At 42.4% G+C, this 9,841-nt stretch overlaps 1 protein-coding gene across 1 annotated transcript in view; it reads right to left on the bottom strand.

Annotated features, from left to right (window-relative positions):
- The window catches only part of LOC145409768 (bis(5'-adenosyl)-triphosphatase ENPP4-like), a 28,482-nt gene extending 25,939 nt beyond the window's left edge, over nucleotides 1-2,543 (bottom strand). The window contains exons 1-2 of the mRNA XM_080280068.1: nucleotides 2,424-2,543; nucleotides 400-499 (exon numbers count right to left, since the gene is read on the bottom strand). The gene's annotated coding sequence lies outside the window, so the exon portion shown is untranslated. The remainder of the gene's footprint in view (nucleotides 1-399; nucleotides 500-2,423) is intronic.
- Nucleotides 2,544-9,841: the final 7,298 nt, after the last annotated feature.

The raw sequence follows: 9,841 nt of genomic DNA on the forward strand, positions 1-9,841 counted from the left end.
TCTATCTATCTATCTTCTATCTATCTTTCATCTGTCAGTCTATTTATCTATCTACGGTATCTACTATCAACCAGTATCTATCTTTTATTTATCTATCTATCTATCATCCATGTCAATCAACCAATCTATCTATCTATTATTTATCTATTTATCTATCTATCTATCTACCATCTGTCAATCTATCCCTATCTATCTATCTATTTTTTATTTATCTATTTATCTTTTATCTATCTATCTTCCATCTATCGATCTACTTCTATCTATCCATCTATCTATCTATCTATCTTTAGCCACAACAAGAGGGATTTTAACAAGGCCTATTCAATTATACCTCACACCAAACACTTAGATTGAACAGCGAGTGAGTCACAGGAGCCGCAGAATTGACCGAGAACCTACCTTTAGTACAGGAGCGGTTTACGGTTTACGATCGTGGGTATACAATGGTGAGGCTGTCAAAATTCTGCTCCCTACACAGCCAGTATCGGTAAACCAGCATCTGTGGAAAGTGATGTTAATGTTAGTATACAGGAACACTGAAGAAAGTAAATATCTATCTATCTATCTATTTATCAGTCTCTCTCTCTATCTGTCTATCAATCTATAAATCTACCTATATATTTATCAATCTATCTATCTGTCTATCTATTGCCAGAAGCCTTAATCCCACATGAGTGGCCACAAACAAATCGCCTCCATGTCACCCTGTGCCCTGCCATTTCGCTGCCCTTCCCCCAGCTCACACACACCCTCTCTCATATACCTCTCCACTGCATCCCTCCATCTCATCCTTGGCCTCCCCCTCCCTCTCCCCCCCTCCACGTCACTCACACACACTCTCCTCATTAGTCTCTCACTCTCCGTCCCCCCAACTCATCCTTGGCCTCCCCTCCCTCTCCCCCCCTCCACATCACTTACATACACTCTCCTTGTCAGTCTCTCACTCTCCATCCTCTCCACATGACCAAACCACCTCAAGCAATCATCAACAGACTTATGGTAATGTTTCTTTTAGGGATACTTGTATTATCGTAAAGTTAAGGAAGCTCCCTAACACCTCTTCCTTAGTGATTTATTTTTGGATTTGGCTGGTTAACATCCTTTTCATACTTTATTTATGCAGAGTATGATGACATTAGAATGATTTACATATTATGGAGATGGACAGTAAAGCACAACAAGCTGCTTAGGAAAAGGTGTTAGGGAGCTTCCTTAACTAATGAGAACAGGGTCTATGATTATGATACCTAATTCTATGAGATGAATACAGCATTAGGAAAGTTAAAACAATGATTTATCTATAGCCAGATGCCATAATCCTATAAGGGGTGGTCATTTGTCTTTGAGTTATTTGTTTTACGGGGAGGGGCATTAACCCTCCACCAACCCACTTGTTGACACGTAGGGAACATGTATGGGTTGGTTATATGGTTACCATCCAGTGCTATAAATGGTTTCCTGGCTTACAGGAAATCATTAGACTTATCCTTCAATGTAAAGCCACCTGAAAAGGAAAGGAGAGTAATAAAAAGTGACAGGAAAGATGGGAGAAATAGGAAGAGAGGAGGACAGACACAGCAAAAGAATGATAAAGATTAAGGAAAAAGCAGGCAGCACATCAAGTGAGTAAATGGTGGTGAGAAATAGGAAGAGAGGAGGACAGACACAGAAAAAGTGATGAAGGTGAAGGAAGAAGTAGGCAGCACTACATCAAGTGAGTGGATGGTGGTGAGAAATAGGATGAGAGGAGGACAGACACAGAAAAAGTGATAAAGATGAAGGAAGAAGTAGGCAGCACTACATCAAGTGAGTGGATGATGCAGTGTCTACTACTTCAGATCTGTCTTCAGCAGACAAGATGGTATCTATCTGTCTTTGGCACCACAAGGTAATGTACACAAATATTGCTTCTAAAACACTCTTCACCACTTTAAAAAAAATTAAAAAACACTGAAACCTTATATACAATCACAAAATACCCAAGGAATCCCATGAAGGGATTTGATAGCGAAATAAAAAAAAAAGAAAATTGCAACCTAAAGTGGTGGCAGGTCTCTTTGAAGATTACTGATGCATTTTCCACCAGATAAATCTGTTTCATTTTCTTAACAGTCTTCATTTCATAGGGAACTGTCCCTCCTTATTACTTCACAAAGGACTATGCATTTCTCCTAGACACCTGAACGTCACATTAAATGAAAGCAAACCAAATTACACATTTTCATGCTAAAATGAAGTAAATCAAATTACCAGCACAATAGTCAAGATTTTACTATTATTTAATGAAAATAAGCCTCTAGGCCTCTCATTTCTATATTTGGCTATAAACTGGAATACGTAACAAGCTCTGCTTTAAGCTACGCAGGCAATCCAGCTTTGCAGATCATTTAGTTTTGGTACAAATTAAACACGGTCATAATCACCTGATGTTAACAAGCTGTCATCATTCCAGCCTCTCCCTACGAACTACGTCATCACTGAACATATTGCACGGTATTCAGTAGTGTTCTCCTCAATGCATGACGCTACAGCAGCTGATCATAAATGGCCAAGCACGGTACAGTGGTGGTGGTGGTGGTGGTGGTGGCCCAGGAACACCTGCATCATCACCAGCACAGGTGTTCACTTTTATCAACATTGCCAACATGTGGGTTCGGTTCGGCTCCAATCTTGTCAAAACTGCGACACAATGCAACAGTGAAACGACTGCCTTCTCCAACTGTCCCTCTATTTGTATATTATTTTCTCCTTTTCACTGATGCTCAATTATTCACTACTTGATCCATAATCTACTTTCATTTTCACTGAATTTACTGTCTCCTCATCACTGTTTGCACACCTAATCATCGTGTAGTTTTCTGAGTTCCATTTCTGTCTTTTCCATCTTTCGACCCACATTTTTTCCTTCATTTTTTTAATATAATTTGGAATCACGTGTTCGGTTCGTCTCCAGCGATGCCAGATCACAAACATGGCAGGATTTATAAACGCCTGAGTGTGTCATGTATTTACCTTCAGTCATAGAACTACCAAGCTTTTCACTAACAATAGTTAATATTTTAATTTAACAATGGATAAACAAAAACCGATCACTTCATGGTAATCATTAACCGTACCGGAGATCTTACTTGCTTTAAAAACGGGGATCCTTTATAAGTACGAGTTCAATTCAAGTTTTTATCAACGGAAGTAAAATTCGTATCCGGTTCCGCTCGAGAGAGAGAGAGAGAGAGAGAGAGAGAGAGAGAGAGAGAGAACATCTATTTATCTGCCTATTGCCAGACGCCTTAATCCCATACGGGGTGGCCACAAACAAATCGCCTTCACGTCGCCCTGTCCCCTGCCATTTCACTGCCCTGCTCCCAGCTCACAACCCCATCCCTCATATACCTCTCCACTCCATCCCTCCATCTCATCCTTGGCCTCCCCCTCCCTCTCCCTCTCCCCCCCTCTACCTCACTCACATACATTCTCCTCGTCGGTCTCTCACTCTCCATCCTCTCCACATGGCCAAACCACCTCAATGTGTTTCTCTTAACACTTCCTATCACATCCACATCCACACCACAACGCTCCCTCACATCCTCATTTGTCAGTCTGTCTCTCCATGTGACTCCACAGGCTCCTCTTAAATAACTCATTTCCACTGCTCTCGCTCTAGACTTGTGTCCCTCCAACAAGGTCCAAGCTTCACTTCCATACATTAGAGTTGGTATCACAATACTGTCATGTAGTAACTTTTTCACTTCCATGCTCACTTCCCTGTTTCTTATCACTGACTTCAAGGAACCAGCAACCTTTCTTCCTTGTTGTATCATTTCAAGTACTTCACCCTCCAAATTTCCATCTTTACTCATCACACTACCCAAGTACTTAAACGTACTCACATTTTCCATTTCCTCCTCATCCAACCTCACTGTACATTCACTGACTTCTCCTCTCTCGAAGACCATAACTTTACTTTTCCCTACATTCAGTTTTAGATTCCATTTCTTACACACTCTCCCAAACTCATCCACTGAGCCTTACAGCTCCCCTTCTTCTTCACTTGACAACACAGTATCATCTGCAAACAACATTACAGGGAGTTTCCAAACACTGCCCTCTCTCACTAGGGCCATTCCAACATCCACTGCCCTATCTTGTACCTCTTTTATAACCCCATCCATATACAGACTGAACAACCATGGAGACATGACACATCCCTGTTTCAAGCCAACCTTCAAAGAGAAAAACTCACTCAGTTCACTACCCACACGCACTGCAGCCTTAGCACCATCATACATACTCTTCACAGCATTCAACAACTTCCCATCTACTCCATATATTCTTAATACTTTCCACAATCCTTGTCTATCCACCCCGTCATATGCTTTCTCCAAATCCATGAAAGCCGCATACAACTTCTTTCCCTTCTCTAGAAACTTTTCCACTAAAAATCTAAGAATGAATATCTGATCTACACAACCTCTTCCCTTCCTAAAGCCTCCCTGTTCTTCTCCAACTAATTCCTCTGTTATTTCCCTAACTCTGTCAATAAGTATCCTACCATATACTTCCTATTACACTAAGAAGACTAATGCCCCTGTGATTACCACACACTTCTTTTTCCCTTTTTCCTTTGTACAGGGGAATAATTATACCTGCCTTGCAATCCTCTGGGACTCTACCTTCCTCCCAGGCCAATCTGCACATCTTCCACATCCATTCTACTACTATCTCCCCCCCATGCTTCAGCATTTCACCACACACTCCATCAATTCCTGGGGCTTTCCCCATTTTGACTTTCTTCATTGCTTCTACAACTTCCATCCCACTGATTTCTTCCTGTCTTCTCACATCCTTCCTTCTCCCAGCCACATATACTCACATTACTTTCATTCTCTATATTCACCAATTCCTTAAAGTGTTCTCTTCATCTGCTCACTTTTTCTCCCTTCTCCACTAGTAATCTACCATTTTTATCTTTCACTCCCCTACTAACTTCACTTCCACCCTGTCTAAGTCTCTTTACCTCTTTCCAGAACATTTTCTTACAGTCCCTCCACTTTACACTCATCTTCCAAATTCCTCATCCACTCTCTTCTTTCTCTCTCTAATCTTTTCACCTCTCTCTCCCTCTCTATATATTACTCTCTCTTCCACCTCTCAACTTCTTCCACATCCCTATTTCTCATCCATTCACTATATGTTTTCTTCTTTTGTGCCACAGCCTGCCTCACCTCTTCATTCCACCATGCTGTTCCTTGCACCCCCTTTCGTCTTCTCTTCATCCTGCACACCACCTTACATGCTGCACATATTTTTTCTGTAAATATCTTGCACACACCTTCCACGTCCTCCATCTGCTGCACTCCATATTTACCCAATCACTCCTCCACTTCCCTCTTGTATTCCACCTTTTTCTCATCCTCTTGTAGCACTTCCACTCCCTTTGCGCCTACTCCTTCCTCCCGTCCTTCCCTTCTTCTATTTCTCCAGTTTACTTGGACCTTGATACAGGCCACCACCAAGTAGTGGTCCACTCCCCCAACCTCTATATACTCTTGCATCCATTACACACCTTCTCATCCTTTCATCCACACACACATAATCAATCATTGCCTTCCTTTCATTCAGTTCACCACCCACCCTTCTCATCACTCGCCAAGTATACCTGCGGATCATTTTGTGCCTGAAGATTGTATTGGCTATTACCAACCCCTTCCCGGCACAAATGTCCATTAACGCACTACCATTCTCATCTATCTCAGCAGGCACACCCCACTCACCAACTACTCCATCACCACCCCCAGAGCCAGTGCATGTCTCCCACTACCATCACCCACCTCACTAGGCTTCCCCCCCCCTCTGATCCACCCCTGGAAATGGGGTTTGGGGACTTTGAGGAGGATGAGTGAGTGGTTGGAAGCCCCACATGACCCCTAGCCTCAGGGGAGATAGCATGGATGATGACCAGGACTGGACATGGACTTACAAGAAGTAAGTGATGAGAGGTGTTTGATATTTTCTGACCTATTTTTCATGATTTTCAGATTTTATTTGTTGATTTTGATGAGTTATTTACCGGTGTTAGGCTTAGGTTAGCTTCTTGTACAGCTGTTAGGCCATTTAGATTGGCTTTAAACTTGTTTTTGGACTCATTTGGGTGGGTTTAGGACTTGATTAGGGGGAAGCCCAAGGCTGAAAAACACATCCCTATATTTTACACGTTAAATCTACCCTGATATACAATACCCCGCCTAGCGATGGGTTTTTACCTAACCAATTGCATCGTTAAACCGGGGTATACCTGTACTGTATACTGTGTGACCCATGAGATAAATGTGTTGTCAACCACAGCATACTCAGACACTGAATTATCAGGTCTCACTCAGCCCACAAACTGCTGCAGTTCTTGAAGGCTGTGATGGTGTTGTGACCCCAAGTTCATGTGAACATAACAAAGTGGACTACAGATTGAAGCTGCCCCTGCCCTGCAGACCACCATTCTTCTTTCAGTGAATAGGAAGAGAACCGAGGGACATTTGTGCCACCAGGTGAAGGCATCCCCAACAGACTGTCCTTCACTATGAAGATTTTAATAATGCTTCATATGATGGACAGTTTGATAAAACTCTGGGGATTATTTTAAAAAGAATGATTGGTATGGAGTAATATTAAGGCGTTGGTATTAATAAAACCAGAGTAAATATAATAAAAGCTCCTTTATGGTGACAAAGTGTTTGAAATGCAACAAGTATAAAATGGAGCAACACATAACATGAGCGACGGGTGATGGTGTAAGGATGACACATGATGCTGTATGAATGAAAGGACAACAAAACAGCCAATCCCATTTTACCCCATACCAGGTGTAGAGGCCCCACGACAGGCTACCAGTCCAATACATGTATGGGTATATGATCAAGTGAATGCCAGGGATTGAAAAGCCACCAGACACTTCTTGGGGCTCAAACCTATGCACGGCTGTCACTCCAACTGGGGCGTTCAAACCACTAGACAGTATAGACAGTACATACAATTAATTTCAAGCACTTCACACAAACATGAATTATATTTCACTGGACATGCTGCTGATACAATAGTTCCCCCCTTATCACTTTCTTCCTTGTTTAGTATAGATAACAAAACAGTCCAACTCTTTCACACAGACACCTTTCAACAGGCATATTCTTAACAGCTCTCATGGACCCCTCTCATGGCAGGAACAGCTCTAGTATTATAATCAGACTTACACCACACATTCTCATTCAGCTGAGAGTTTCCCTATGAGCCTGGGAGTGTCGATAATAAAATAACACAAAAGACGACCACTGGACCAAAGAATTATAGCGTGTGAGTCGTCAGCGATGCCAAGGAAATGAATTATTATGGGTAACTTTTTCACCTTCTTCATGTTCTCTCCACTTTTTTTTTTTTAACACAGGAATGGCCTCCCATGCTAAAAATGAACATCACAGATAACATGAACACTCTCAGGACACACACACACACACACACACACACACACACACACACACACACACACACACACACACACACACTTAAAATGAGTGAACCGTTGTGAGCCTTGAAAAGCATATAAACAAAACAGCCAACCCTACACCATCCTCTTGAAGGTGCAGAGGCAAGACACCATCTGTAAAATTCTGCTTAGTGATGATGATGATGATGGTGATGATGATGGTGATGATGATGATGATAAACACTGTATTAGAGATTCATGATAAATTGATAATATTATCTATTATATTTCAGTATTGCATTCAGCCCCTCTGATTGAATGACGTCCTTCTGAATTCATCCTTGCTGTTGCTTCATCATTTTACCCCATCGAGTGAGCTGGGGGAAGGGCAGTGATATGGCGGGGGACAGGCAACATGGAGGCGATTTGCACTTTTTTTTTAATGCTAGAAAGAAGGAACCAAAGGCCACGAGGATGAAATTACTGTTCCTTCCAAGAGAAAAACAAAATACAGGAGAGGGACAATTTCAAGAGAGGGTCATTTCTTACGGGATTAAGGTGTCTGGCTATAGACAGACAGACAGAACAGTTTACTTGACATTGTGGCCTAACCTTTACTATATCTGGTTCCGTTTCACTTGTAGGAAATCCCTAACCCCCATTCAGTTCAGTTGATGGCTAAGTGTACATAGATGGAGGACTGGTTTATCTAGGGAGACTCATTCCAAACACATAACTAAGGATCATTGAATTTTATATGTTGATATTCAGGATGTGGCACTGGTCTAGTTCCATCAGATGAAAACAGTGACTGATGATGCTTCCCTTAACCCCTCCACTTCGCTGCTGCTGTTGTTGTAGTTGTCCTTCTGCTGTCTAACATCCTCCTTTCAGGCCAGAGGGAGGATGCTATGGGGTACATGTAATACCAGCCAACTCCCTCACCTCGTTATATCAGTGCCACCACACGCCGGCACCACATGCTGGATCACACCATACGGTAGAAGGACAAATTCTATCTATCTATTGCCAGACGCCTTAATCCCGTAAGGGGTGGCCACAGACAAATCGCCTCCATGTCGCCCTGTCCCCGCCATTTCACTGTCCTGCTCCCAGCTCACACCCCCCTCTCTCATATACCTTTCCACTCCATTCCTCCATCTCACCCTTGGCCTCCCCCTCCCTCTCCCACCCTCCACCTCACTCACATACACTCTCCTCATCAGTCTCTCACTCTCCATCCTCTCCACATGGCCAAACCACCTCAGTGTGTTTCTCATCAACACAACACAGTGGTTAAGCAGCAGCAAGGGAGCATACACAGACCTCACCATCATCAAAGGGACTAATACATTCCAGTACATATTCCATACAAAAGCCTTCCACTATTATACATCCCTATATATATAAATTTTCCATAACAAAACATATGCATAGATTCCAAAGTCTGAGTATATCAATGTACAATACAAACTCTTACTTAAATATCATCCATCAAGTCTAGCCCCTTCAAGTCAAACACGTTTTCATTTTACTCTTGCCATCAACAGACAATTTAAGGGAGAGAGTATTCAAAATGGATTAGTATTATATATAGCCTTAGATGTTGTTGCTGTTGTTCTTAATCTGGCCTATCTGAATGACCAGACCCATCAACCACAAGTAAACAACTGATCCTGTGGGGTGGTCATACAGGTACAGTACTGTACATACACCGGGTGGGGATCCTGCGCCCCACTAGGTTGGACTTGGGTTCTTGCCACAGTGAGGTGCAGGGATATGTGGGGGTTTGGTTCCTGGGTGGATGCTGCAGTTGCTTCACCCAGGATGCACAGTGCCACTACACGAAGGCCCCTCGTCAGTGTCATACAGCCTCAGTAAATCCTTTCGGTGTGTGAGGCCTTGTCCGGATTAACTCAAGCTGTCTGGCAGTCCAAAAAATTAATAAATGAATAAAATAACACCCTCCATGCTGCTTGATCTCTGGCAGCCTCCCTATTTGTTTGATTTCTGCTGCCTCTTGATGATTTTTTCAACTTAGGAGAGAGACTTTAATCTGAAGGGGTCAGCTGCAGCCTTCATTTATTCCTACACTGCCAAAACCTATAGATAGATAGATAGATAGACAGACAGATAGATAGATAGATAAACTCCATCAAACAGCCCTCCTTTGATGTAAAATTGACTGTCAAGAGCAAGAGTGCCATCAACACCAAGCCATGCTAAGGGGTTCTGTATGTAGTCTTTGCTGTCTCAATATATACACACACAAGCACTGGGTATGTCAGCTTAAATAAATATATATAAATCTCCTAAAACACATCAGTATCAGTATTGAGCTAAAACACCACTACTGAGATTCATAAAACACCC

Source organism: Coenobita brevimanus, chromosome 83 (genome assembly GCF_032717465.1).
Source record: "Coenobita brevimanus isolate Jiangsu-jjx chromosome 83, ASM3271746v2, whole genome shotgun sequence".
NCBI classification, from domain to species: Eukaryota; Metazoa; Arthropoda; class Malacostraca; order Decapoda; family Coenobitidae; genus Coenobita; species Coenobita brevimanus.